The following is a 25009-nucleotide window of genomic DNA, read 5'->3' on the forward strand; positions in this document are numbered from 1 at the left end:
GGTAATCCCTGTCTAATGGACACTAATGCTCCAGATGGAAGGCCTGGTTGGTCTAGCCATCGACCCCATATTTTCTCAAATTTTTTTACCGCTTTTCGTTTTAAGTACACTCCATACTCCAGACGTATAATATTATTCATTCTGTTTTTATATTCCCTTAAGGTGGGCGGAGTACTTCTAATCCAGTGAAACATTATTTCTTTACGTGCCTGATATAATGCCCTCTGAATCCCTAATGATGCAGAATTGTCCACCATTTGGTCTGTCGGTATACCTAGCAGGCACAGTTTAGGAACTGCGTCTAATTGAATCTGAAATACCTGTTGCAGCAGGCTTAACACCCCTTTCCAATAGTCCTCTAGTTCTCCACACTCCCACAGCATATGCATTAGGTGAGCGCCTGGGTGTTGACACCTTGGGCAATTAGAGTCAGATCTTATCCCATATTTATGTAGTATAGCCGGAGTCCTGTATACTCTATAAATCATAAACAGTTGCGACATACGTTGCCCCTCACTGGGAGACAGTAGAGGCACTACTTCTAGCGCACTTTCCCATTCTTCATCACCTATTGGCCCTACATCTGACTCCCATTTAGCACGAGACCCATAGGGGAACTGTCCCAAATATTTATCCAATAACCAGGAATAAACAAAGGAAATCATTCCAGCTGTGTCTTCCCTTTCCAAGATATATGTTAACAACATATTGGATTGGATCGGTATTTCGCCATCTCCAAACTGCGTATGTAATGCATGACGCAATTGCAGATATTGATAAAAGTGTCTATTGGAGATACCACAACTCTCCACTATCTGTTCAAAGGACTTAAGTCTTCCCTCAGCCAGTATTTGTGACAGTAAGACTATGCCCTGCCTTTCCCACGGAGAAAAGCCCTCTAACCGAAAGGTTTCCGGCAGGTTAGGATTGCGCCACAAGGGGCTATGTTTTGTCAGACCATCAATCTGAGTGAATTCCTTAAAGATCTTCCACACTTTGTTCATCAATTGCAGAGTGGGGAGCGTTGCATTATGTAGTTTTTGAAAGCCTGCTTCCAATGCCATTGCGGGGGTGGAATAGTTTGACCACTGGCAGATTAGTTGCCCTGCCATTCCGCAATTCTCTTGTTTCCCCCATCCTTTAAAATGTTGTAGCTGAGAGCTTATAAAATAAATCCAGGGATTTGGTAGGGCTAGTCCCCCCGCACCCTTTGCTCTTTGGAGATATTCATATCTTATGCGCGCAGTTTTCTTTTTCCATACCAAGGCTCTAAACAGCGATAGTATAGTCTGAAAGTACCTTCGCGGTATCCATATCGGGGTGTTGTGAATAATATAAAGGACTTGGGGCATAAAAATCATTTTTACTAGATTTCCTCTCCCTATAGGGGACATGGGCAATTTACACCAGGTATTAGTTTTACTTTTAATCCGGGCAAGAATTGGGTCTAGATTATTAGTCAAGTAATCCATGGGCCTGCTCGTTATTTGCACTCCTAAATACTTGAAAGAACTGACCACTTGTAATTGAGCTGCTGCTCTTTGGATCTCAGGGGTTACTTCCACAAGTGGTAGAATAGCGGATTTGCTCCAGTTTATCTGGAATCCAGAGTATGTTCCAAAGTCTTGTATCAAGTCCATTAGGGGTTCAATAGATCTCTCCAAGCTCCCAACATATAATAGGAGATCATCCGCATATAGAGATATGCGCTCTTCCCTTGCTGCTCCTGGGAATCCCACTACATGTGGAGAGGAACGCACCAGACTCGCCAGTGGTTCCACCGCTATTGCAAACAATAGGGGTGAGAGGGGGCACCCCTGTCTGGTCCCCCTTCCTAAGCTAAAACTCTCTGTTATTCCCCCATTTATTCTTAGTCTCGCTTTGGGATTAGAATACAGCAGTCTAACCCACTTTATATACTCAGGACCAAACCCCATATGTTCAAGCACAGCCCATAAGTATTCCCACTCGACGCTGTCAAAAGCTTTGGCAGCGTCGAGTGAGAGAACTGCGCCACCCCCTTTCCTGGCCATTTGGGCCTGCAAATTCAGGTATAGTCGTCTTATATTAATTGCAGTTGACCTATTCGGCATAAAGCCAGACTGATCTGCGTCAATTAAACCGGAAATGACTTTAGTAAGTCGGTTGGCCAATACTTTTGCTAAAATCTTAACATCAACCGACAATAGGGAAATTGGCCTATACGACTCAGGGAGCTTGGGATCTTTACCCGTCTTAGGTATAAGGACAATGATGGCTTCCCTCATAGAACCAGGTAATTCACCCTTTTCCCTTGCATCCATCAGGGTCTCAAATAGTTTAGGCAAGAGAAGATCTTTATATTTCTTAAATACCTCCCCCGGCAGGCCATCTATCCCCGGAGCTTTTTCATTGGGAAAGGTGGCCAGTGCTTCTTCCAACTCTTCAAGCAACAGGGGTTGATCCAAAGTGTCCCTTAGTTCCGCCGTTAATCGTGGCATAGTCACCCTGTCTAGTAAGAGGCCCATGTTCTTGCCCTCTGGGGGCAGCCTAGACTTATACAAATCACTATAGAATTCCAGCATCACTCTACTGATACTTACATTATCATTATATGTAGTACCATCAGCCCCATTTAGTTCTGTAATGAAGGGAGATCCATCCTGACTTTTCACTATTGTTGCCAGAAGATGTCCCGCACTTTCTCCTTGTTCAAAATATTTTTGTATCACGAAGAAACGTTTATTATCAGCCACCTGTGTCATATGCTCTTCTAACAGTTTTTGGGCCTCCTTCCAATTTTTATTGTTCTGTTCAGTGGGGGCAGCTATATAATCCTTTTCAGAAGTTACTACTCTGTTTCTCAGTGCCACTGTAAGTTCTCTTCCCCTAGCCTTGTGCCTATTAATATGTGTTTTATACAGCTCTCTAATATGTCCTTTCAGGGCCTCCCATATAAATGACTGTGGTGCAGTACCCATATTCATATCGTAGAACTCCTCCATGGGAATAGCCAGTCCTCCCCCACTGTCCACCAACTGAATCCAGAACGGATTTAGCTTCCAGAAGCTCCGCCGGGATCTATTAGTGGCGCCTAAATTGAGGCCCACCAGTAGGGGTGAGTGGTCCGATATGGATCTTGGTAGATATTCCACCCTGCCCACCAGAGCAAGTACGTCCGGAGTACCCAATGGAAGATCAATACGAGAAAGAGTACCAAAGGAGCTGGAGTAGCATGAAAACTGCAGTGCGCGTGGATTCCTTGCCCGCCATATATCAGACCACCCCACTTCCTCCATCAATTTGGCAAGGCTAGTTGGTCTCGAAAGGTAACCATCTCCCACTGCTCGGAATCTATCCAGGATTGGATTTAGACAATTATTGTAGTCTCCTACAGCTAGTGTAGGTACCTGAGGCAAACCCGATATAAAGTTAATAATTTTTTTCAGAGCTTCACAGGTATATGGGGGGGGTATATATACAAAAGCCAGTATTAGATGTACTCTAAATATTGAACAGTATAGACACACAAATCTGCCCTCATTATCTACAAGGGAATCAAAGCATTCAAAGGGGACAGATTTGGGGATCAACACACTGACCCCTCTTGCATGAGTGGAATATGTTGAATGGAACGATTGGGCTATCCACGCCCTATTAATAAGATGCGTGTTTTCCACTGTAAAGTGCGTCTCAAGGAGTCCAATTATTGCTGGACTATGACTCTTGACTTCTGCTAGTACTGCATATCTTTTATTTGCATCCCCCAAGCCCCTAATGTTCCATGCTACGACATTCACTTTATCATCCATGGTCTATATGTAAAAATAAATTGAGATAAATGTTGTCCGTCACTCCCTTTGGCTGTATATCATCCCCTAGTAAATGACACCGGACTGGCCCTCCCCCCCTCCCACACAGACCCCAACTACAAACATTAATAGCCATAACTATTATGAGAAACACACTTCCCTGATGAGAAGTAAGGGCATACATCAATCACTGCCCCTGACCCTTCACATTAATCTAACAATGCAAGAGATAAAGGGGGAAAAGTTTAACCAAAATGTTCCTCGCTTCCTGCAACTTGTAAAGAAGTAAACAAATGGAGAACAAATACCGTCCCTCATACCGCCGCTGATCAGCCATCTGCCGCACTGTGGGCCCGGATTCTTCTTTCAGTAGTGTCGAGCCACTGAGCCGCCGCCTGCGGGTTTTCAAACATGTGTACCTCTCCCAGAGCCACCACTCTCAGACGGGCCGGAAAGATCATCGCATATGGCACTTGTAGATTACGCAATCGCTTTTTAACATCCACAAATTGGGCTCGTCGCTTCTGCACCCCTGCAGAGAAATCCGGAAAGATTGAAATCTTTTTCCCTTCTACAGTAAGCTCTTCATGTTCTCTTGCCTTCCGCAATATGTTATCCCGGTCTCGAAAATGTAGGATTTTTATCAGAATTGGACGCGGGGGTGCCCCCGGAATGGGTGGTCTTGATGGCACCCTGTGTGCCCGTTCAATAGCAAATAGATGAGACAATACACCGTTAGCAAACTTTTCCTTTATCCAGGATTCAAAGAATTCCGCAGGTCGGTTTCCTTCTGCCTTTTCTGGCACCCCCACCAAGCGGAGATTGTTTCGCCTCAATCTATTCTCAATATCCTCCGTCTTATCCATAAGCATGGAGACATTATTACTCATTCTCTGGATATCCCGCTTCACTGGTGCCACCTGCTCCTCAATCTCGTTAACCCGATCCTCCACAGCATGCACTCTGTCATTCACTTTGCGGATATCATGGCGGATTATTGAGATGTCCTCAGTTAGGCTACCGAAGTTGGAATTCATGGTAAGCAAGGCTGAGCCACAATGAGATATAGCTGAGAATAAGTCTTTTAAGGTGGGTTCATCAGGAGAATGTTGTAGGCCTTGTAAAGCCATATCCTGGTTACATGTAAGAGGCCCTCTGGGGATATATGGTTGCACACTTGTCGCAGGAGTATCTTGCTCCATAGCCTGTTGTTCCTCCCCAATCACCGGAGGATCTATGTCCGGGCCTGTATTACTGCCATCTGGGGTGATCCGAGGGTCAGGCACCTCACTCTCTGCCGCCCTCGGGCCTGCGACTGACCTGGCGTACTTTTCAAGACGGGCCGCCACTTCCTGGACTCTAACTGAGTTCGCGGCGCCATTTTTCTTTTGCGGCGTGACTAGGCCGCTTCTTCCCCCGTCTTTTTCTTTTGCCGCTCTGTTTCCCCGAGTCATGGTGACCGTTCCTCTGCGGCTCCGGTGGCTTATCAGTCCGGCAGAAGTGATTGCTGAGCGTCAGCGGAGATGAAGGCAGGATAATTGCCGGATTCGTTGCAGGAGCTTCGGTGCGCACGTCTGCTCACATGAACGGTCAGGCCACGCCCCCGGAGTTCAAATCTTGGTGGAACCTTTAAGAAATTCTTTCAGCCAAAGATTGTTTTCATGACTTTTGGGGCAGAGATTGAGTTAAAAATCAAGACCTTTATTTCATGACCCCAAACATGCTGATAAAAGGTTCAAAAGGGACACTCTTCTGCACGTCTATGGTTTTCCCAATGAAACCATCAGTTTACTTCTTAGTGCAGCCAGAAGACTCCCATTCAAACAGAGTGCTTGGGGAACAATCAACCCTGATCTAGGATGTTAAGCTGTGTAGCAAAGGGAATGAAACCCATGCATCTGGCTTCCTGCATGTAGTAGTCGTGGCCGAGTGGTTAAGGCGATGGACTTGAAATCCATTGGGGTCTCCCCGCGCAGGTTCAAATCCTGCTGACTACGTCTAAGTTTTCTGTCCTTAGAGCATAGCATTGCTAGACTAAATCTTTCTCTTTGAACCCCTCTGTCCAGCGTGCAAGTTTCCAGAGATGAGAAAGTACAATCCCTTTTGCAAAAAGCTATGAAGTAGCTTTTGACTTGCAAAATGTGTAGCGCCTTCCGAATGATAAGCTTTAAATGTCTGCCTGTATATAGCTTTAGGGGTCTTTTTTAATTTCTACCCCATTACCAGGCAAAGGATACAGTAATGTGATTATAAGACAGATTCGGAGATGATTTTAAGACAACCCTTGTCGTATGACCACAGCACCTTTAGAAAGCCTATAGAACAAGATTTTTACAAAATTGGTCGTCCTAGTGAAAAATAAGCTTTTCCAAATGTTAATTGTTTGAAATTGAAACATGTTTTCTGATTTCATGTCCTTAAACATTTCATCATTTTGTGTGGCTTTTGTTCCACTTCTTTCTTGACAGGAAGCTACTGTGAACACATAAGACAATTCCCTTCACCCCTTGCAATTTAAGAAGACAGTTACCTCCCACCACTTTCATACTGTTCTCCAACTGGGCCATAAACTTTTCTGGCAACTATGCTTTTGCCTGCCATCTCAGAGGTTTAAGGTTCCAAAAGCTGGGGGTGGTATTCTAAAAGTTTAGCGAAATATTGAGCGGTAACTCAGGAGCAGTTTGAAAGATCTAGAAGTTGATTGTCCAATGACACAGAAGGGCTGGGATGAACATGTCCTGTGAAAAATGGACATACTAAAGAAGAGTCATGTCAAATGTTGACATTTTTGATAACATTATATTAGAAAAGCGGTTACATTGCAAAACCCTATGATTTGGACGCTATGATTTTTTTCCTTCCCGGCAGGAAACCCATATAAGCTACCATCGTGTGATCTCTGTTGTTTTGGACAGCAGTACTCACCCTGTTTCCAACATCATACGCAATTTGATCAAGTTCATCGCGTTGCCAAGGCTTGTCATGGAACTAATGCCTCCCCGTGCCCACAGACTGTAAGGTTCAATGGTGTAACGGTTAGCACTCTGGACTTTGAATCCAGCGATCCGAGTTCAAATCTCGGTGGAACCTTTAAGAAATTCCTTCAGCCAAAGCTTGTTTTCATGACTTTTGGGGCAGAGATTGAGTTAAAACTCAAGACCTTTATTTCATGACCCCAAACATGCTGATAAAAGGTTCAAAAGGGACACTCTTCTGCACGTCTATGGTTTTCCCAATGAAACCATCAGTTTACTTCTTAGTGCAGCCAGAAGACTCCCATTCAAACAGAGTGCTTGGGGAACAATCAACCCTGATCTAGGATGTTAAGCTCTGTAGCAAAGGGAATGAAACCCATGCATCTGGCTTCCTGCATGTAGTAGTCGTGGCCGAGTGGTTAAGGCGATGGACTTGAAATCCATTGGGGTCTCCCCGCGCAGGTTCAAATCCTGCCGACTACGTCTAAGTTTTCTGTCCTTAGAGCATAGCATTGCTAGACTAAATCTTTCTCTTTGAACCCCTCTGTCCAGCGTGCAAGTTTCCAGAGATGAGAAAGTACAATCCCTTTTGCAAAAAGCTATGAAGTAGCTTTTGACTTGCAAAATGTGTAGCGCCTTCCGAATGATAAGCTTTAAATGTCTGCCTGTATATAGCTTTAGGGGTCTTTTTTAATTTCTACCCCATTACCAGGCAAAGGATACAGTAATGTGATTATAAGACAGATTCGGAGATGATTTTAAGACAACCCTTGTCGTATGACCACAGCACCTTTAGAAAGCCTATAGAACAAGATTTTTACAAAATTGGTCGTCCTAGTGAAAAATAAGCTTTTCCAAATGTTAATTGTTTGAAATTGAAACATGTTTTCTGATTTCATGTCCTTAAACATTTCATCATTTTGTGTGGCTTTTGTTCCCCTTCTTTCTTGACAGGAAGCTACTGTGAACACATAAGACAATTCCCTTCACCCCTTGCAATTTAAGAAGACAGTTACCTCCCACCACTTTCATATTGTTCTCCAACTGGGCCATAAACTTTTCTGGCAACTATGCTTTTGCCTGCCATCTCAGAGGTTTAAGGTTCCAAAAGCTGGGGGTGGTATTCTAAAAGTTTAGCGAAATATTGAGCGGTAACTCAGGAGCAGTTTGAAAGATCTAGAAGTTGATTGTCCAATGACACAGAAGGGCTGGGATGAACATGTCCTGTGAAAAATGGACATACTAAAGAAGAGTCATGTCAACTGTTGACATTTTTGATAACATTATATTAGAAAAGCGGTTACATTGCAAAACCCTATGATTTGGACGCTATGATTTTTTTCCTTCCCGGCAGGAAACCCATATAAGCTACCATCGTGTGATCTCTGTTGTTTTGGACAGCAGTACTCACCCTGTTTCCAACATCATACGCAATTTGATCAAGGTCATCGCGTTGCCAAGGCTTGTCATGGAACTAATGCCTCCCCGTGCCCACAGACTGTAAGGTTCCATGGTGTAACGGTTAGCACTCTGGACTTTGAATCCAGCGATCCGAGTTCAAATCTCGGTGGAACCTTTAAGAAATTCTTTCAGCCAAAGATTGTTTTCATGACTTTTGGGGCAGAGATTGAGTTAAAACTCAAGACCTTTATTTCATGACCCCAAACATGCTGATAAAAGGTTCAAAAGGGACACTCTTCTGCACGTCTATGGTTTTCCCAATGAAACCATCAGTTTACTTCTTAGTGCAGCCAGAAGACTCCCATTCAAACAGAGTGCTTGGGGAACAATCAACCCTGATCTAGGATGTTAAGCTGTGTAGCAGAGGGAATGAAACCCATACATCTGGCTTCCTGCATGTAGTAGTCGTGGCCGAGTGGTTAAGGCGATGGACTTGAAATCCATTGGGGTCTCCCCGCGCAGGTTCAAATCCTGCCGACTACGTCTAAGTTTTCTGTCCTTAGAGCATAGCATTGCTAGACTAAATCTTTCTCTTTGAACCCATCTGTCCAGCGTGCAAGTTTCCAGAGATGAGAAAGTACAATCCCTTTTGCAAAAAGCTATGAAGTAGCTTTTGACTTGCAAAATGTGTAGCGCCTTCCGAATGATAAGCTTTAAATGTCTGCCTGTATATAGCTTTAGGGGTCTTTTTTAATTTCTACCCCATTACCAGGCAAAGGATACAGTAATGTGATTATAAGACAGATTCGGAGATGATTTTAAGACAACCCTTGTCGTATGACCACAGCACCTTTAGAAAGCCTATAGAACAAGATTTTTACAAAATTGGTCGCCCTAGTAAAAATTAAGCTTTTCCAAATGTTAATTGTTTGAAATTGAAACATGTTTTCTGATTTCATGTCCTTAAACATTTCATCATTTTGTGTGGCTTTTGTTCCCCTTCTTTCTTGACAGGAAGCTACTGTGAACACATAAGACATTTTCCTTCACCCCTTGCAATTGAAGAAGACAGTTACCTCCCACCACTTTCATATTGTTCTCCAACTGGGCCATAAACTTTTCTGGCAACTATGCTTTTGCCTGCCTTCTCAGAGGTTTAATTTCCAAAAGCTGGGGGTGGTATTCTAAAAGTTTAGCGAAATATTGAGAGGTAACTCAGGAGCAGTTTGAAAGATCTAGAAGTTGATTGTCCAATGACACAGAAGGGCTGGGATGAACATGTCCTGTGAAAAATGGACATATTAAAGAAGAGTCATGTCAAATGTTGACATTTTTAATAACATTATATTAGAAAAGCGGTTACATTGCAAAACCCTATGATTTGGACGCTATGATTTTTTTCCTTCCCGGCAGGAAACCCATATAAGCTACCATCGTGTGATCTCTGTTGTTTTGGACAGCAGTACTCACCCTGTTTCCAACATCATACGCAATTTGATCAAGTTCATCGCGTTGCCAAGGCTTGTCATGGAACTAATGCCTCCCCGTGCCCACAGACTGTAAGGTTCCATGGTGTAATGGTTAGCACTCTGGACTTTGAATCCAGCGATCCGAGTTCAAATCTCGGTGGAACCTTTAAGAAATTCCTTCAGCCAAAGATTGTTTTCATGACTTTTGGGGCAGAGATTGAGTTAAAAATCAAGACCTTTATTTCATGACCCCAAACATGCTGATAAAAGGTTCAAAAGGGACACTCTTCTGCACGTCTATGGTTTTCCCAATGAAACCATCAGTTTACTTCTTAGTGCAGCCAGAAGACTCCCATTCAAACAGAGTGCTTGGGGAACAATCAACCCTGATCTAGGATGTTAAGCTGTGTAGCAAAGGGAATGAAACCCATGCATCTGGCTTCCTGCATGTAGTAGTCGTGGCCGAGTGGTTAAGGCGATGGACTTGAAATCCATTGGGGTCTCCCCGCGCAGGTTCAAATCCTGCCGACTACGTCTAAGTTTTCTGTCCTTAGAGCATAGCATTGCTAGACTAAATCTTTCTCTTTGAACCCCTCTATCCAGCGTGCAAGTTTCCAGAGATGAGAAAGTACAATCCCATTTGCAAAAAGCTATGAAGTAGCTTTTGACTTGCAAAATGTGTAGCGCCTTCCGAATGATAAGCTTTAAATGTCTGCCTGTATATAGCTTTAGGGGTCTTTTTTAATTTCTACCCCATACCAGGCAAAGGATACAGTAATGTGATTATAAGACAGATTCGGAGATGATTTTAAGACAACCCTTGTCGTATGACCACAGCACCTTTAGAAAGCCTATAGAACAAGATTTTTACAAAATTGGTCGTCCTAGTGAAAAATAAGCTTTTCCAAATGTTAATTGTTTGAAATTGAAACATGTTTTCTGATTTCATGTCCTTAAACATTTCATCATTTTGTGTGGCTTTTGTTCCCCTTCTTTCTTGACAGGAAGCTACTGTGAACACATAAGACAATTCCCTTCACCCCTTGCAATTGAAGAAGACAGTTACCTCCCACCACTTTCATATTGTTCTCCAACTGGGCCATAAACTTTTCTGGCAACTATGCTTTTGCCTGCCATCTCAGAGGTTTAAGGTTCCAAAAGCTGGGGGTGGTATTCTAAAAGTTTAGCGAAATATTGAGAGGTAACTCAGGAGCAGTTTGAAAGATCTAGAAGTTGATTGTCCAATGACACAGAAGGGCTGGGATGAACATGTCCTGTGAAAAATGGACATACTAAAGAAGAGTCATGTCAAATGTTGACATTTTTGATAACATTATATTAGAAAAGCGGTTACATTGCAAAACCCTATGATTTGGACGCTATGATTTTTTTCCTTCCCGGCAGGAAACCCATATAAGCTACCATCGTGTGATCTCTGTTGTTTTGGACAGCAGTACTCACCCTGTTTCCAACATCATACGCAATTTGATCAAGTTCATCGCGTTGCCAAGGCTTGTCATGGAACTAATGCCTCCCCGTGCCCACAGACTGTAAGGTTCCATGGTGTAACGGTTAGCACTCTGGACTTTGAATCCAGCGATCCGAGTTCAAATCTCGGTGGAACCTTTAAGAAATTCCTTCAGCCAAAGATTGTTTTCATGACTTTTGGGGCAGAGATTGAGTTAAAAATCAAGACCTTTATTTCATGACCCCAAACATGCTGATAAAAGGTTCAAAAGGGACACTCTTCTGCACGTCTATGGTTTTCCCAATGAAACCATCAGTTTACTTCTTAGTGCAGCCAGAAGACTCCCATTCAAACAGAGTGCTTGGGGAACAATCAACCCTGATCTAGGATGTTAAGCTGTGTAGCAAAGGGAATGAAACCCATGCATCTGGCTTCCTGCATGTAGTAGTCGTGGCCGAGTGGTTAAGGCGATGGACTTGAAATCCATTGGGGTCTCCCCACGCAGGTTCAAATCCTGCCGACTACGTCTAAGTTTTCTGTCCTTAGAGCATAGCATTGCTAGACTAAATCTTTCTCTTTGAACCCCTCTGTCCAGCGTGCAAGTTTCCAGAGATGAGAAAGTACAATCCCTTTTGCAAAAAGCTATGAAGTAGCTTTTGACTTGCAAAATGTGTAGCGCCTTCCGAATGATAAGCTTTAAATGTCTGCCTGTATATAGCTTTAGGGGTCTTTTTTAATTTCTACCCCATTACCAGGCAAAGGATACAGTAATGTGATTATAAGACAGATTCGGAGATGATTTTAAGACAACCCTTGTCGTATGACCACAGCACCTTTAGAAAGCCTATAGAACAAGATTTTTACAAAATTGGTCGTCCTAGTGAAAAATAAGCTTTTCCAAATGTTAATTGTTTGAAATTGAAACATGTTTTCTGATTTCATGTCCTTAAACATTTCATCATTTTGTGTGGCTTTTGTTCCCCTTCTTTCTTGACAGGAAGCTACTGTGAACACATAAGACAATTCCCTTCACCCCTTGCAATTGAAGAAGACAGTTACCTCCCACCACTTTCATATTGTTCTCCAACTGGGCCATAAACTTTTCTGGCAACTATGCTTTTGCCTGCCATCTCAGAGGTTTAAGGTTCCAAAAGCTGGGGGTGGTATTCTAAAAGTTTAGCGAAATATTGAGCGGTAACTCAGGAGCAGTTTGAAAGATCTAGAAGTTGATTGTCCAATGACACAGAAGGGCTGGGATGAACATGTCCTGTGAAAAATGGACATACTAAAGAAGAGTCATGTCAACTGTTGACATTTTTGATAACATTATATTAGAAAAGCGGTTACATTGCAAAACCCTATGATTTGGACGCTATGATTTTTTTCCTTCCCGGCAGGAAACCCATATAAGCTACCATCGTGTGATCTCTGTTGTTTTGGACAGCAGTACTCACCCTGTTTCCAACATCATACGCAATTTGATCAAGGTCATCGCGTTGCCAAGGCTTGTCATGGAACTAATGCCTCCTCGCGCCCACAGACTGTAAGGTTCCATGGTGTAACGGTTAGCACTCTGGACTTTGAATCCAGCGATCCGAGTTCAAATCTCGGTGGAACCTTTAAGAAATTCTTTCAGCCAAAGATTGTTTTCATGACTTTTGGGGCAGAGATTGAGTTAAAAATCAAGACCTTTATTTCATGACCCCAAACATGCTGATAAAAGGTTCAAAAGGGACACTCTTCTGCACGTCTATGGTTTTCCCAATGAAACCATCAGTTTACTTCTTAGTGCAGCCAGAAGACTCCCATTCAAACAGAGTGCTTGGGGAACAATCAACCCTGATCTAGGATGTTAAGCTGTGTAGCAAAGGGAATGAAAGCCATGCATCTGGCTTCCTGCATGTAGTAGTCGTGGCCGAGTGGTTAAGGCGATGGACTTGAAATCCATTGGGGTCTCCCCGCGCAGGTTCAAATCCTGCTGACTGCGTCTAAGTTTTCTGTCCTTAGAGCATAGCATTGCTAGACTAAATCTTTCTCTTTGAACCCCTCTGTCCAGCGTGCAAGTTTCCAGAGATGAGAAAGTACAATCCCTTTTGCAAAAAGCTATGAAGTAGCTTTTGACTTGCAAAATGTGTAGCGCCTTCCGAATGATAAGCTTTAAATGTCTGCCTGTATATAGCTTTAGGGGTCTTTTTTAATTTCTACCCCATTACAAGGCAAAGGATACAGTAATGTGATTATAAGACAGATTCGGAGATGATTTTAAGACAACCCTTGTCGTATGACCACAGCACCTTTAGAAAGCCTATAGAACAAGATTTTTACAAAATTGGTCGTCCTAGTGAAAAATAAGCTTTTCCAAATGTTAATTGTTTGAAATTGAAACATGTTTTCTGATTTCATGTCCTTAAACATTTCATCATTTTGTGTGGCTTTTGTTCCCCTTCTTTCTTGACAGGAAGCTACTGTGAACACATAAGACAATTCCCTTCACCCCTTGCAATTTAAGAAGACAGTTACCTCCCACCACTTTCATATTGTTCTCCAACTGGGCCATAAACTTTTCTGGCAACTATGCTTTTGCCTGCCATCTCAGAGGTTTAAGGTTCCAAAAGCTGGGGGTGGTATTCTAAAAGTTTAGCGAAATATTGAGAGGTAACTCAGGAGCAGTTTGAAAGATCTAGAAGTTGATTGTCCAATGACACAGAAGGGCTGGGATGAACATGTCCTGTGAAAAATGGACATACTAAAGAAGAGTCATGTCAAATGTTGACATTTTTGATAACATTATATTAGAAAAGCGGTTACATTGCAAAACCCTATGATTTGGACGCTATGATTTTTTTCCTTCCCGGCAGGAAACCCATATAAGCTACCATCGTGTGATCTCTGTTGTTTTGGACAGCAGTACTCACCCTGTTTCCAACATCATACGCAATTTGATCAAGGTCATCGCGTTGCCAAGGCTTGTCATGGAACTAATGCCTCCCCGTGCCCACAGACTGTAAGGTTCCATGGTGTAACGGTTAGCACTCTGGACTTTGAATCCAGCGATCCGAGTTCAAATCTCGGTGGAACCTTTAAGAAATTCCTTCAGCCAAAGATTGTTTTCATGACTTTTGAGGCAGAGATTGAGTTAAAAATCAAGACCTTTATTTCATGACCCCAAACATGCTGATAAAAGGTTCAAAAGGGACACTCTTCTGCACGTCTATGGTTTTCCCAATGAAACCATCAGTTTACTTCTTAGTGCAGCCAGAAGACTCCCATTCAAACAGAGTGCTTGGGGAACAATCAACCCTGATCTAGGATGTTAAGCTGTGTAGCAAAGGGAATGAAACCCATGCATCTGGCTTCCTGCATGTAGTAGTCGTGGCCGAGTGGTTAAGGCGATGGACTTGAAATCCATTGGGGTCCCCCCGCGCAGGTTCAAATCCTGCCGACTACGTCTAAGTTTTCTGTCCTTAGAGCATAGCATTGCTAGACTAAATCTTTCTCTTTGAACCCCTCTGTCCAGCGTGCAAGTTTCCAGAGATGAGAAAGTACAATCCCTTTTGCAAAAAGCTATGAAGTAGCTTTTGACTTGCAAAATGTGTAGCGCCTTCCGAATGATAAGCTTTAAATGTCTGTTTGTATATAGCTTTAGGGGTCTTTTTTAATTTCTACCCCATTACCAGGCAAAGGATACAGTAATGTGATTATAAGACAGATTCGGAGATGATTTTAAGACAACCCTTGTCGTATGACCACAGCACCTTTAGAAAGCCTATAGAACAAGATTTTTACAAAATTGGTCGTCCTAGTGAAAAATAAGCTTTTCCAAATGTTAATTGTTTGAAATTGAAACATGTTTTCTGATTTCATGTCCTTAAACATTTCATCATTTTGTGTGGCTTTTGTTCCCCTTCTTTCTTGACAGGAAGCTACTGTGAACACATAAGACAATTCCCTTCACCCCTTGCAATTTAAGAAGACAGTTACCTCCCACCACTTTCATATTGTTCTCCAACTGGGCCATAAACTTTTCTGGCAACTATGCTTTTGCCTGCCATCTCAGAGGTTTAAGGTTCCAAAAGCTGGGGGTGGTATTCTAAAAGTTTAGCGAAATATTGAGCGGTAACTCAGGAGCAGTTTGAAAGATCTAGAAGTTGATTGTCCAATGACACAGAAGGGCTGGGATGAACATGTCCTGTGAAAAATGGACATACTAAAGAAGAGTCATGTCAAATGTTGACATTTTTGATAACATTATATTAGAAAAGCGGTTACATTGCAAAACCCTATGATTTGGACGCTATGATTTTTTTCCTTCCCGGCAGGAAACCCATATAAGCTACCATCGTGTGATCTCTGTTGTTTTGGACAGCAGTACTCACCCTGTTTCCAACATCATACGCAATTTGATCAAGTTCATCGCGTTGCCAAGGCTTGTCATGGAACTAATGCCTCCCCGTGCCCACAGACTGTAAGGTTCAATGGTGTAACGGTTAGCACTCTGGACTTTGAATCCAGCGATCCGAGTTCAAATCTCGGTGGAACCTTTAAGAAATTCCTTCAGCCAAAGCTTGTTTTCATGACTTTTGGGGCAGAGATTGAGTTAAAACTCAAGACCTTTATTTCATGACCCCAAACATGCTGATAAAAGGTTCAAAAGGGACACTCTTCTGCACGTCTATGGTTTTCCCAATGAAACCATCAGTTTACTTCTTAGTGCAGCCAGAAGACTCCCATTCAAACAGAGTGCTTGGGGAACAATCAACCCTGATCTAGGATGTTAAGCTGTGTAGCAGAGGGAATGAAACCCATACATCTGGCTTCCTGCATGTAGTAGTCGTGGCCGAGTGGTTAAGGCGATGGACTTGAAATCCATTGGGGTCTCCCCGCGCAGGTTCAAATCCTGCCGACTACGTCTAAGTTTTCTGTCCTTAGAGCATAGCATTGCTAGACTAAATCTTTCTCTTTGAACCCATCTGTCCAGCGTGCAAGTTTCCAGAGATGAGAAAGTACAATCCCTTTTGCAAAAAGCTATGAAGTAGCTTTTGACTTGCAAAATGTGTAGCGCCTTCCGAATGATAAGCTTTAAATGTCTGCCTGTATATAGCTTTAGGGGTCTTTTTTAATTTCTACCCCATTACCAGGCAAAGGATACAGTAATGTGATTATAAGACAGATTCGGAGATGATTTTAAGACAACCCTTGTCGTATGACCACAGCACCTTTAGAAAGCCTATAGAACAAGATTTTTACAAAATTGGTCGCCCTAGTAAAAATTAAGCTTTTCCAAATGTTAATTGTTTGAAATTGAAACATGTTTTCTGATTTCATGTCCTTAAACATTTCATCATTTTGTGTGGCTTTTGTTCCCCTTCTTTCTTGACAGGAAGCTACTGTGAACACATAAGACATTTTCCTTCACCCCTTGCAATTGAAGAAGACAGTTACCTCCCACCACTTTCATATTGTTCTCCAACTGGGCCATAAACTTTTCTGGCAACTATGCTTTTGCCTGCCATCTCAGAGGTTTAATTTCCAAAAGCTGGGGGTGGTATTCTAAAAGTTTAGCGAAATATTGAGAGGTAACTCAGGAGCAGTTTGAAAGATCTAGAAGTTGATTGTCCAATGACACAGAAGGGCTGGGATGAACATGTCCTGTGAAAAATGGACATATTAAAGAAGAGTCATGTCAAATGTTGACATTTTTAATAACATTATATTAGAAAAGCGGTTACATTGCAAAACCCTATGATTTGGACGCTATGATTTTTTTCCTTCCCGGCAGGAAACCCATATAAGCTACCATCGTGTGATCTCTGTTGTTTTGGACAGCAGTACTCACCCTGTTTCCAACATCATACGCAATTTGATCAAGTTCATCGCGTTGCCAAGGCTTGTCATGGAACTAATGCCTCCCCGTGCCCACAGACTGTAAGGTTCCATGGTGTAATGGTTAGCACTCTGGACTTTGAATCCAGCGATCCGAGTTCAAATCTCGGTGGAACCTTTAAGAAATTCCTTCAGCCAAAGATTGTTTTCATGACTTTTGGGGCAGAGATTGAGTTAAAAATCAAGACCTTTATTTCATGACCCCAAACATGCTGATAAAAGGTTCAAAAGGGACACTCTTCTGCACGTCTATGGTTTTCCCAATGAAACCATCAGTTTACTTCTTAGTGCAGCCAGAAGACTCCCATTCAAACAGAGTGCTTGGGGAACAATCAACCCTGATCTAGGATGTTAAGCTGTGTAGCAAAGGGAATGAAACCCATGCATCTGGCTTCCTGCATGTAGTAGTCGTGGCCGAGTGGTTAAGGCGATGGACTTGAAATCCATTGGGGTCTCCCCGCGCAGGTTCAAATCCTGCCGACTACGTCTAAGTTTTCTGTCCTTAGAGCATAGCATTGCTAGACTAAATCTTTCTCTTTGAACCCCTCTATCCAGCGTGCAAGTTTCCAGAGATGAGAAAGTACAATCCCATTTGCAAAAAGCTATGAAGTAGCTTTTGACTTGCAAAATGTGTAGCGCCTTCCGAATGATAAGCTTTAAATGTCTGCCTGTATATAGCTTTAGGGGTCTTTTTTAATTTCTACCCCATACCAGGCAAAGGATACAGTAATGTGATTATAAGACAGATTCGGAGATGATTTTAAGACAACCCTTGTCGTATGACCACAGCACCTTTAGAAAGCCTATAGAACAAGATTTTTACAAAATTGGTCGTCCTAGTGAAAAATAAGCTTTTCCAAATGTTAATTGTTTGAAATTGAAACATGTTTTCTGATTTCATGTCCTTAAACATTTCATCATTTTGTGTGGCTTTTGTTCCCCTTCTTTCTTGACAGGAAGCTACTGTGAACACATAAGACAATTCCCTTCACCCCTTGCAATTGAAGAAGACAGTTACCTCCCACCACTTTCATATTGTTCTCCAACTGGGCCATAAACTTTTCTGGCAACTATGCTTTTGCCTGCCATCTCAGAGGTTTAAGGTTCCAAAAGCTGGGGGTGGTATTCTAAAAGTTTAGCGAAATATTGAGAGGTAACTCAGGAGCAGTTTGAAAGATCTAGAAGTTGATTGTCCAATGACACAGAAGGGCTGGGATGAACATGTCCTGTGAAAAATGGACATACTAAAGAAGAGTCATGTCAAATGTTGACATTTTTGATAACATTATATTAGAAAAGCGGTTACATTGCAAAACCCTATGATTTGGACGCTATGATTTTTTTCCTTCCCGGCAGGAAACCCATATAAGCTACCATCGTGTGATCTCTGTTGTTTTGGACAGCAGTACTCACCCTGTTTCCAACATCATACGCAATTTGATCAAGTTCATCGCGTTGCCAAGGCTTGTCATGGAACTAATGCCTCCCCGTGCCCACAGACTGTAAGGTTCCATGGTGTAACGGTTAGCACTCTGGACTTTGAATCCAGCGATCCGAGTTCAAATCTCGGTGGAACCTTTAAGAAATTCCTTCAGCCAAAGATTGTTTTCATGACTTTTGGGGCAGAGATTGAGTTAAAAATCAAGACCTTTATTTCATGACCCCAAACATGCTGATAAAAGGTTCAAAAGGGACACTCTTCTGCACGTCTATGGTTTTCCCAATGAAACCATCAGTTTACTTCTTAGTGCAGCCAGAAGACTCCCATTCAAACAGAGTGCTTGGGGAACAATCAACCCTGATCTAGGATGTTAAGCTGTGTAGCAAAGGGAATGAAACCCATGCATCTGGCTTCCTGCATGTAGTAGTCGTGGCCGAGTGGTTAAGGCGATGGACTTGAAATCCATTGGGGTCTCCCCGCGCAGGTTCAAATCCTGCTGACTGCGTCTAAGTTTTCTGTCCTTAGAGCATAGCATTGCTAGACTAAATCTTTCTCTTTGAACCCCTCTGTCCAGCGTGCAAGTTTCCAGAGATGAGAAAGTACAATCCCTTTTGCAAAAAGCTATGAAGTAGCTTTTGACTTGCAAAATGTGTAGCGCCTTCCGAATGATAAGCTTTAAATGTCTGCCTGTATATAGCTTTAGGGGTCTTTTTTAATTTCTACCCCATTACAAGGCAAAGGATACAGTAATGTGATTATAAGACAGATTCGGAGATGATTTTAAGACAACCCTTGTCGTATGACCACAGCACCTTTAGAAAGCCTATAGAACAAGATTTTTACAAAATTGGTCGTCCTAGTGAAAAATAAGCTTTTCCAAATGTTAATTGTTTGAAATTGAAACATGTTTTCTGATTTCATGTCCTTAAACATTTCATCATTTTGTGTGGCTTTTGTTCCCCTTCTTTCTTGACAGGAAGCTACTGTGAACACATAAGACAATTCCCTTCACCCCTTGCAATTTAAGAAGACAGTTACCTCCCACCACTTTCATATTGTTCTCCAACTGGGCCATAAACTTTTCTGGCAACTATGCTTTTGCCTGCCATCTCAGAGGTTTAAGGTTCCAAAAGCTGGGGGTGGTATTCTAAAAGTTTAGCGAAATATTGAGAGGTAACTCAGGAGCAGTTTGAAAGATCTAGAAGTTGATTGTCCAATGACACAGAAGGGCTGGGATGAACATGTCCTGTGAAAAATGGACATACTAAAGAAGAGTCAGGTCAAATGTTGACATTTTTGATAACATTATATTAGAAAAGCGGTTACATTGCAAAACCCTATGATTTGGACGCTATGATTTTTTTCCTTCCCGGCAGGAAACCCATATAAGCTACCATCGTGTGATCTCTGTTGTTTTGGACAGCAGTACTCACCCTGTTTCCAACATCATACGCAATGTGATCAAGGTCATCGCGTTGCCAAGGCTTGTCATGGAACTAATGCCTCCCCGTGCCCACAGACTGTAAGGTTCCATGGTGTAACGGTTAGCACTCTGGACTTTGAATCCAGCGATCCGAGTTCAAATCTCGGTGGAACCTTTAAGAAATTCCTTCAGCCAAAGATTGTTTTCATGACTTTTGAGGCAGAGATTGAGTTAAAAATCAAGACCTTTATTTCATGACCCCAAACATGCTGATAAAAGGTTCAAAAGGGACACTCTTCTGCACGTCTATGGTTTTCCCAATGAAACCATCAGTTTACTTCTTAGTGCAGCCAGAAGACTCCCATTCAAACAGAGTGCTTGGGGAACAATCAACCCTGATCTAGGATGTTAAGCTGTGTAGCAAAGGGAATGAAACCCATGCATCTGGCTTCCTGCATGTAGTAGTCGTGGCCGAGTGGTTAAGGCGATGGACTTGAAATCCATTGGGGTCTCCCCGCGCAGGTTCAAATCCTGCCGACTACGTCTAAGTTTTCTGTCCTTAGAGCATAGCATTGCTAGACTAAATCTTTCTCTTTGAACCCCTCTGTCCAGCGTGCAAGTTTCCAGAGATGAGAAAGTACAATCCCTTTTGCAAAAAGCTATGAAGTAGCTTTTGACTTGCAAAATGTGTAGCGCCTTCCGAATGATAAGCTTTAAATGTCTGCCTGTATATAGCTTTAGGGGTCTTTTTTAATTTCTACCCCATTACCAGGCAAAGGATACAGTAATGTGATTATAAGACAGATTCGGAGATGATTTTAAGACAACCCTTGTCGTATGACCACAGCACCTTTAGAAAGCCTATAGAACAAGATTTTTACAAAATTGGTCGTCCTAGTGAAAAATAAGCTTTTCCAAATGTTAATTGTTTGAAATTGAAACATGTTTTCTGATTTCATGTCCTTAAACATTTCATCATTTTGTGTGGCTTTTGTTCCCCTTCTTTCTTGACAGGAAGCTACTGTGAACACATAAGACAATTTCCTTCACCCCTTGCAATTGAAGAAGACAGTTACCTCCCACCACTTTCATATTGTTCTCCAACTGGGCCATAAACTTTTCTGGCAACTATGCTTTTGCCTGCCATCTCAGAGGTTTAAGGTTCCAAAAGCTGGGGGTGGTATTCTAAAAGTTTAGCGAAATATTGAGAGGTAACTCAGGAGCAGTTTGAAAGATCTAGATGTTGATTGTCCAATGACACAGAAGGGCTGGGATGAACATGTCCTGTGAAAAATGGACATACTAAAGAAGAGTCATGTCAAATGTTGACATTTTTGATAACATTATATTAGAAAAGCGGTTACATTGCAAAACCCTATGATTTGGACGCTATGATTTTTTTCCTTCCCGGCAGGAAACCCATATAAGCTACCATCGTGTGATCTCTGTTGTTTTGGACAGCAGTACTCACCCTGTTTCCAACATCATACGCAATTTGATCAAGGTCATCGCGTTGCCAAGGCTTGTCATGGAACTAATGCCTCCCCGTGCCCACAAACTGAAAGGTTCCATGGTGTAACGGTTAGCACTCTGGACTTTGAATCCAGCGATCCGAGTTCAAATCTCGGTGGAACCTTTAAGAAATTCCTTCAGCCAAAGATTGTTTTCATGACTTTTGGGGCAGAGATTGAGTTAAAAATCAAGACCTTTATTTCATGACCCCAAACATGCTGATAAAAGGTTCAAAAGGGACACTCTTCTGCACGTCTATGGTTTTCCCAATGAAACCATCAGTTTACTTCTTAGTGCAGCCAGAAGACTCCCATTCAAACAGAGTGCTTGGGGAACAATCAACCCTGATCTAGGATGTTAAGCTGTGTAGCAAAGGGAATGAAACCCATGCATCTGGCTTCCTGCATGTAGTAGTCGTGGCCGAGTGGTTAAGGCGATGGACTTGAAATCCATTGGGGTCTCCCCGCGCAGGTTCAAATCCTGCCAACTACGTCTAAGATTTCTGTCTTTAGAGCATAGCATTGCTAGACTAAATCTTTCTCTTTGAACCCCTCTGTCCAGCGTGCAAGTTTCCAGAGATGAGAAAGTACAATCCCTTTTGCAAAAAGCTATGAAGTAGCTTTTGACTTGCAAAATGTGTAGCGCCTTCCGAATGATAAGCTTTAAATGTCTGCCTGTATATAGCTTTAGGGGTCTTTTTTAATTTCTACCCCATTACCAGGCAAAGGATACAGTAATGTGATTATAAGACAGATTCGGAGATGATTTTAAGACAACCCTTGTCGTATGACCACAGCACCTTTAGAAAGCCTATAGAACAAGATTTTTACAAAATTGGTCGTCCTAGTGAAAAATAAGCTTTTCCAAATGTTAATTGTTTGAAATTGAAACATGTTTTCTGATTTCATGTCCTTAAACATTTCATCATTTTGTGTGGCTTTTGTTCCCCTTCTTTCTTGACAGGAAGCTACTGTGAACACATAAGACAATTCCCTTCACCCCTTGCAATTGAAGAAGACAGTTACCTCCCACCACTTTCATATTGTTCTCCAACTGGGCCATAAACTTTTCTGGCAACTATGCTTTTGCCTGCCATCTCAGAGGTTTAAGGTTCCAAAAGCTGGGGGTGGTATTCTAAAAGTTTAGCGAAATATTGAGAGGTAACTCAGGAGCAGTTTGAAAGATCTAGAAGTTGATTGTCCAATGACACAGAAGGGCTGGGATGAACATGTCCTGTGAAAAATGGACATACTAAAGAAGAGTCATGTCAAATGTTGACATTTTTGATAACATTATATTAGAAAAGCGGTTACATTGCAAAACCCTATGATTTGGACGCTATGATTTTTTTCCTTCCCGGCAGGAAACCCATATAAGCTACCATCGTGTGATCTCTGTTGTTTTGGACAGCAGTACTCACCCTGTTTCCAACATCATACGCAATTTGATCAAGTTCATCGCGTTGCCAAGGCTTGTCATGGAACTAATGCCTCCCCGTGCCCACAGACTGTAAGGTTCCATGGTGTAACGGTTAGCACTCTGGACTTTGAATCCAGCGATCCGAGTTCAAATCTCGGTGGAACCTTTAAGAAATTCCTTCAGCCAAAGATTGTTTTCATGACTTTTGGGGCAGAGATTGAGTTAAAAATCAAGACCTTTATTTCATGACCCCAAACATGCTGATAAAAGGTTCAAAAGGGACACTCTTCTGCACGTCTATGGTTTTCCCAATGAAACCATCAGTTTACTTCTTAGTGCAGCCAGAAGACTCCCATTCAAACAGAGTGCTTGGGGAACAATCAACCCTGATCTAGGATGTTAAGCTGTGTAGCAAAGGGAATGAAACCCATGCATCTGGCTTCCTGCATGTAGTAGTCGTGGCCGAGTGGTTAAGGCGATGGACTTGAAATCCATTGGGGTCTCCCCGCGCAGGTTCAAATCCTGCCGACTACGTCTAAGTTTTCTGTCCTTAGAGCATAGCATTGCTAGACTAAATCTTTCTCTTTGAACCCCTCTGTCCAGCGTGCAAGTTTCCAGAGATGAGAAAGTACAATCCCTTTTGCAAAAAGCTATGAAGTAGCTTTTGACTTGCAAAATGTGTAGCGCCTTCCGAATGATAAGCTTTAAATGTCTGCCTGTATATAGCTTTAGGGGTCTTTTTTAATTTCTACCCCATTACCAGGCAAAGGATACAGTAATGTGATTATAAGACAGATTCGGAGATGATTTTAAGACAACCCTTGTCGTATGACCACAGCACCTTTAGAATGCCTATAGAACAAGATTTTTACAAAATTGGTCGTCCTAGTGAAAAATAAGCTTTTCCAAATGTTAACTGTTTGAAATTGAAACATGTTTTCTGATTTCATGTCCTTAAACATTTCATCATTTTGTGTGGCTTTTGTTCCCCTTCTTTCTTGACAGGAAGCTACTGTGAACACATAAGACAATTCCCTTCACCGCTTGCAATTTAAGAAGACAGTTACCTCCCACCACTTTCATATTGTTCTCCAACTGGGCCATAAACTTTTCTGGCAACTATGCTTTTGCCTGCCATCTCAGAGGTTTAAGGTTCCAAAAGCTGGGGGTGGTATTCTAAAAGTTTAGCGAAATATTGAGCGGTAACTCAGGAGCAGTTTGAAAGATCTAGAAGTTGATTGTCCAATGACACAGAAGGGCTGGGATGAACATGTCCTGTGAAAAATGGACATACTAAAGAAGAGTCATGTCAAATGTTGACATTTTTGATAACATTATATTAGAAAAGCGGTTACATTGCAAAACCCTATGATTTGGACGCTATGATTTTTTTCCTTCCCGGCAGGAAACCCATATAAGCTACCATCGTGTGATCTCTGTTGTTTTGGACAGCAGTACTCACCCTGTTTCCAACATCATACGCAATTTGATCAAGGTCATCGCGTTGCCAAGGCTTGTCATGGAACTAATGCCTCCCCGTGCCCACAGACTGTAAGGTTCCATGGTGTAACGGTTAGCACTCTGGACTTTGAATCCAGCGATCCGAGTTCAAATCTCGGTGGAACCTTTAAGAAATTCCTTCAGCCAAAGATTGTTTTCATGACTTTTGGGGCAGAGATTGAGTTAAAAATCAAGACCTTTATTTCATGACCCCAAACATGCTGATAAAAGGTTCAAAAGGGACACTCTTCTGCACGTCTATGGTTTTCCCAATGAAACCATCAGTTTACTTCTTAGTGCAGCCAGAAGACTCCCATTCAAACAGAGTGCTTGGGGAACAATCAACCCTGATCTAGGATGTTAAGCTGTGTAGCAAAGGGAATGAAACCCATGCATCTGGCTTCCTGCATGTAGTAGTCGTGGCCGAGTGGTTAAGGCGATGGACTTGAAATCCATTGGGGTCTCCCCGCGCAGGTTCAAATCCTGCCGACTACGTCTAAGTTTTCTGTCCTTAGAGCATAGCATTGCTAGACTAAATCTTTCTCTTTGAACCCCTCTGTCCAGCGTGCAAATTTCCAGAGATGAGAAAGTACAATCCCTTTTGCAAAAAGCTATGAAGTAGCTTTTGACTTGCAAAATGTGTAGCGCCTTCCGAATGATAAGCTTTAAATGTCTGCCTGTATATAGCTTTAGGGGTCTTTTTTAATTTCTACCCCATTACCAGGCA

At 42.3% G+C, this 25009-nt stretch overlaps 27 non-coding genes across 27 annotated transcripts; all 27 read left to right on the top strand.

Moving 5' to 3' along the window:
• The first annotated feature begins 5706 nt into the window (after positions 1 to 5706).
• Positions 5707 to 5788, top strand: TRNAS-UGA (transfer RNA serine (anticodon UGA)). Its single transcript has one exon. It is a non-coding gene; the product is annotated as a tRNA-Ser (tRNA).
• Positions 5789 to 6809: 1021 nt separating this feature from the next.
• TRNAQ-UUG (transfer RNA glutamine (anticodon UUG)) lies at positions 6810 to 6881 on the top strand. Its single transcript has one exon. It is a non-coding gene; the product is annotated as a tRNA-Gln (tRNA).
• Positions 6882 to 7167: 286 nt separating this feature from the next.
• Positions 7168 to 7249, top strand: TRNAS-UGA (transfer RNA serine (anticodon UGA)). The gene has a single exon. It is a non-coding gene; the product is annotated as a tRNA-Ser (tRNA).
• A 1021-nt stretch (positions 7250 to 8270) lies between these two features.
• On the top strand, positions 8271 to 8342 carry TRNAQ-UUG (transfer RNA glutamine (anticodon UUG)). The gene has a single exon. It is a non-coding gene; the product is annotated as a tRNA-Gln (tRNA).
• A 286-nt stretch (positions 8343 to 8628) lies between these two features.
• Positions 8629 to 8710, top strand: TRNAS-UGA (transfer RNA serine (anticodon UGA)). Its single transcript has one exon. It is a non-coding gene; the product is annotated as a tRNA-Ser (tRNA).
• A 1020-nt stretch (positions 8711 to 9730) lies between these two features.
• On the top strand, positions 9731 to 9802 carry TRNAQ-UUG (transfer RNA glutamine (anticodon UUG)). Its single transcript has one exon. It is a non-coding gene; the product is annotated as a tRNA-Gln (tRNA).
• A 286-nt stretch (positions 9803 to 10088) lies between these two features.
• TRNAS-UGA (transfer RNA serine (anticodon UGA)) lies at positions 10089 to 10170 on the top strand. The gene has a single exon. It is a non-coding gene; the product is annotated as a tRNA-Ser (tRNA).
• Positions 10171 to 11190: 1020 nt separating this feature from the next.
• On the top strand, positions 11191 to 11262 carry TRNAQ-UUG (transfer RNA glutamine (anticodon UUG)). The gene has a single exon. It is a non-coding gene; the product is annotated as a tRNA-Gln (tRNA).
• A 286-nt stretch (positions 11263 to 11548) lies between these two features.
• Positions 11549 to 11630, top strand: TRNAS-UGA (transfer RNA serine (anticodon UGA)). Its single transcript has one exon. It is a non-coding gene; the product is annotated as a tRNA-Ser (tRNA).
• A 1021-nt stretch (positions 11631 to 12651) lies between these two features.
• On the top strand, positions 12652 to 12723 carry TRNAQ-UUG (transfer RNA glutamine (anticodon UUG)). Its single transcript has one exon. It is a non-coding gene; the product is annotated as a tRNA-Gln (tRNA).
• Positions 12724 to 13009: 286 nt separating this feature from the next.
• On the top strand, positions 13010 to 13091 carry TRNAS-UGA (transfer RNA serine (anticodon UGA)). The gene has a single exon. It is a non-coding gene; the product is annotated as a tRNA-Ser (tRNA).
• Positions 13092 to 14112: 1021 nt separating this feature from the next.
• Positions 14113 to 14184, top strand: TRNAQ-UUG (transfer RNA glutamine (anticodon UUG)). Its single transcript has one exon. It is a non-coding gene; the product is annotated as a tRNA-Gln (tRNA).
• A 286-nt stretch (positions 14185 to 14470) lies between these two features.
• On the top strand, positions 14471 to 14552 carry TRNAS-UGA (transfer RNA serine (anticodon UGA)). Its single transcript has one exon. It is a non-coding gene; the product is annotated as a tRNA-Ser (tRNA).
• A 1021-nt stretch (positions 14553 to 15573) lies between these two features.
• On the top strand, positions 15574 to 15645 carry TRNAQ-UUG (transfer RNA glutamine (anticodon UUG)). Its single transcript has one exon. It is a non-coding gene; the product is annotated as a tRNA-Gln (tRNA).
• A 286-nt stretch (positions 15646 to 15931) lies between these two features.
• Positions 15932 to 16013, top strand: TRNAS-UGA (transfer RNA serine (anticodon UGA)). The gene has a single exon. It is a non-coding gene; the product is annotated as a tRNA-Ser (tRNA).
• A 1020-nt stretch (positions 16014 to 17033) lies between these two features.
• Positions 17034 to 17105, top strand: TRNAQ-UUG (transfer RNA glutamine (anticodon UUG)). The gene has a single exon. It is a non-coding gene; the product is annotated as a tRNA-Gln (tRNA).
• Positions 17106 to 17391: 286 nt separating this feature from the next.
• On the top strand, positions 17392 to 17473 carry TRNAS-UGA (transfer RNA serine (anticodon UGA)). Its single transcript has one exon. It is a non-coding gene; the product is annotated as a tRNA-Ser (tRNA).
• Positions 17474 to 18493: 1020 nt separating this feature from the next.
• Positions 18494 to 18565, top strand: TRNAQ-UUG (transfer RNA glutamine (anticodon UUG)). Its single transcript has one exon. It is a non-coding gene; the product is annotated as a tRNA-Gln (tRNA).
• A 286-nt stretch (positions 18566 to 18851) lies between these two features.
• Positions 18852 to 18933, top strand: TRNAS-UGA (transfer RNA serine (anticodon UGA)). The gene has a single exon. It is a non-coding gene; the product is annotated as a tRNA-Ser (tRNA).
• Positions 18934 to 19954: 1021 nt separating this feature from the next.
• TRNAQ-UUG (transfer RNA glutamine (anticodon UUG)) lies at positions 19955 to 20026 on the top strand. The gene has a single exon. It is a non-coding gene; the product is annotated as a tRNA-Gln (tRNA).
• A 286-nt stretch (positions 20027 to 20312) lies between these two features.
• On the top strand, positions 20313 to 20394 carry TRNAS-UGA (transfer RNA serine (anticodon UGA)). Its single transcript has one exon. It is a non-coding gene; the product is annotated as a tRNA-Ser (tRNA).
• Positions 20395 to 21415: 1021 nt separating this feature from the next.
• TRNAQ-UUG (transfer RNA glutamine (anticodon UUG)) lies at positions 21416 to 21487 on the top strand. Its single transcript has one exon. It is a non-coding gene; the product is annotated as a tRNA-Gln (tRNA).
• Positions 21488 to 21773: 286 nt separating this feature from the next.
• TRNAS-UGA (transfer RNA serine (anticodon UGA)) lies at positions 21774 to 21855 on the top strand. Its single transcript has one exon. It is a non-coding gene; the product is annotated as a tRNA-Ser (tRNA).
• Positions 21856 to 22876: 1021 nt separating this feature from the next.
• Positions 22877 to 22948, top strand: TRNAQ-UUG (transfer RNA glutamine (anticodon UUG)). Its single transcript has one exon. It is a non-coding gene; the product is annotated as a tRNA-Gln (tRNA).
• Positions 22949 to 23234: 286 nt separating this feature from the next.
• TRNAS-UGA (transfer RNA serine (anticodon UGA)) lies at positions 23235 to 23316 on the top strand. Its single transcript has one exon. It is a non-coding gene; the product is annotated as a tRNA-Ser (tRNA).
• Positions 23317 to 24337: 1021 nt separating this feature from the next.
• Positions 24338 to 24409, top strand: TRNAQ-UUG (transfer RNA glutamine (anticodon UUG)). The gene has a single exon. It is a non-coding gene; the product is annotated as a tRNA-Gln (tRNA).
• A 286-nt stretch (positions 24410 to 24695) lies between these two features.
• On the top strand, positions 24696 to 24777 carry TRNAS-UGA (transfer RNA serine (anticodon UGA)). The gene has a single exon. It is a non-coding gene; the product is annotated as a tRNA-Ser (tRNA).
• Positions 24778 to 25009: the final 232 nt, after the last annotated feature.

This window comes from Engystomops pustulosus, chromosome 7, assembly GCF_040894005.1.
Source record: "Engystomops pustulosus chromosome 7, aEngPut4.maternal, whole genome shotgun sequence".
NCBI classification, from domain to species: domain Eukaryota; kingdom Metazoa; phylum Chordata; class Amphibia; order Anura; family Leptodactylidae; genus Engystomops; species Engystomops pustulosus.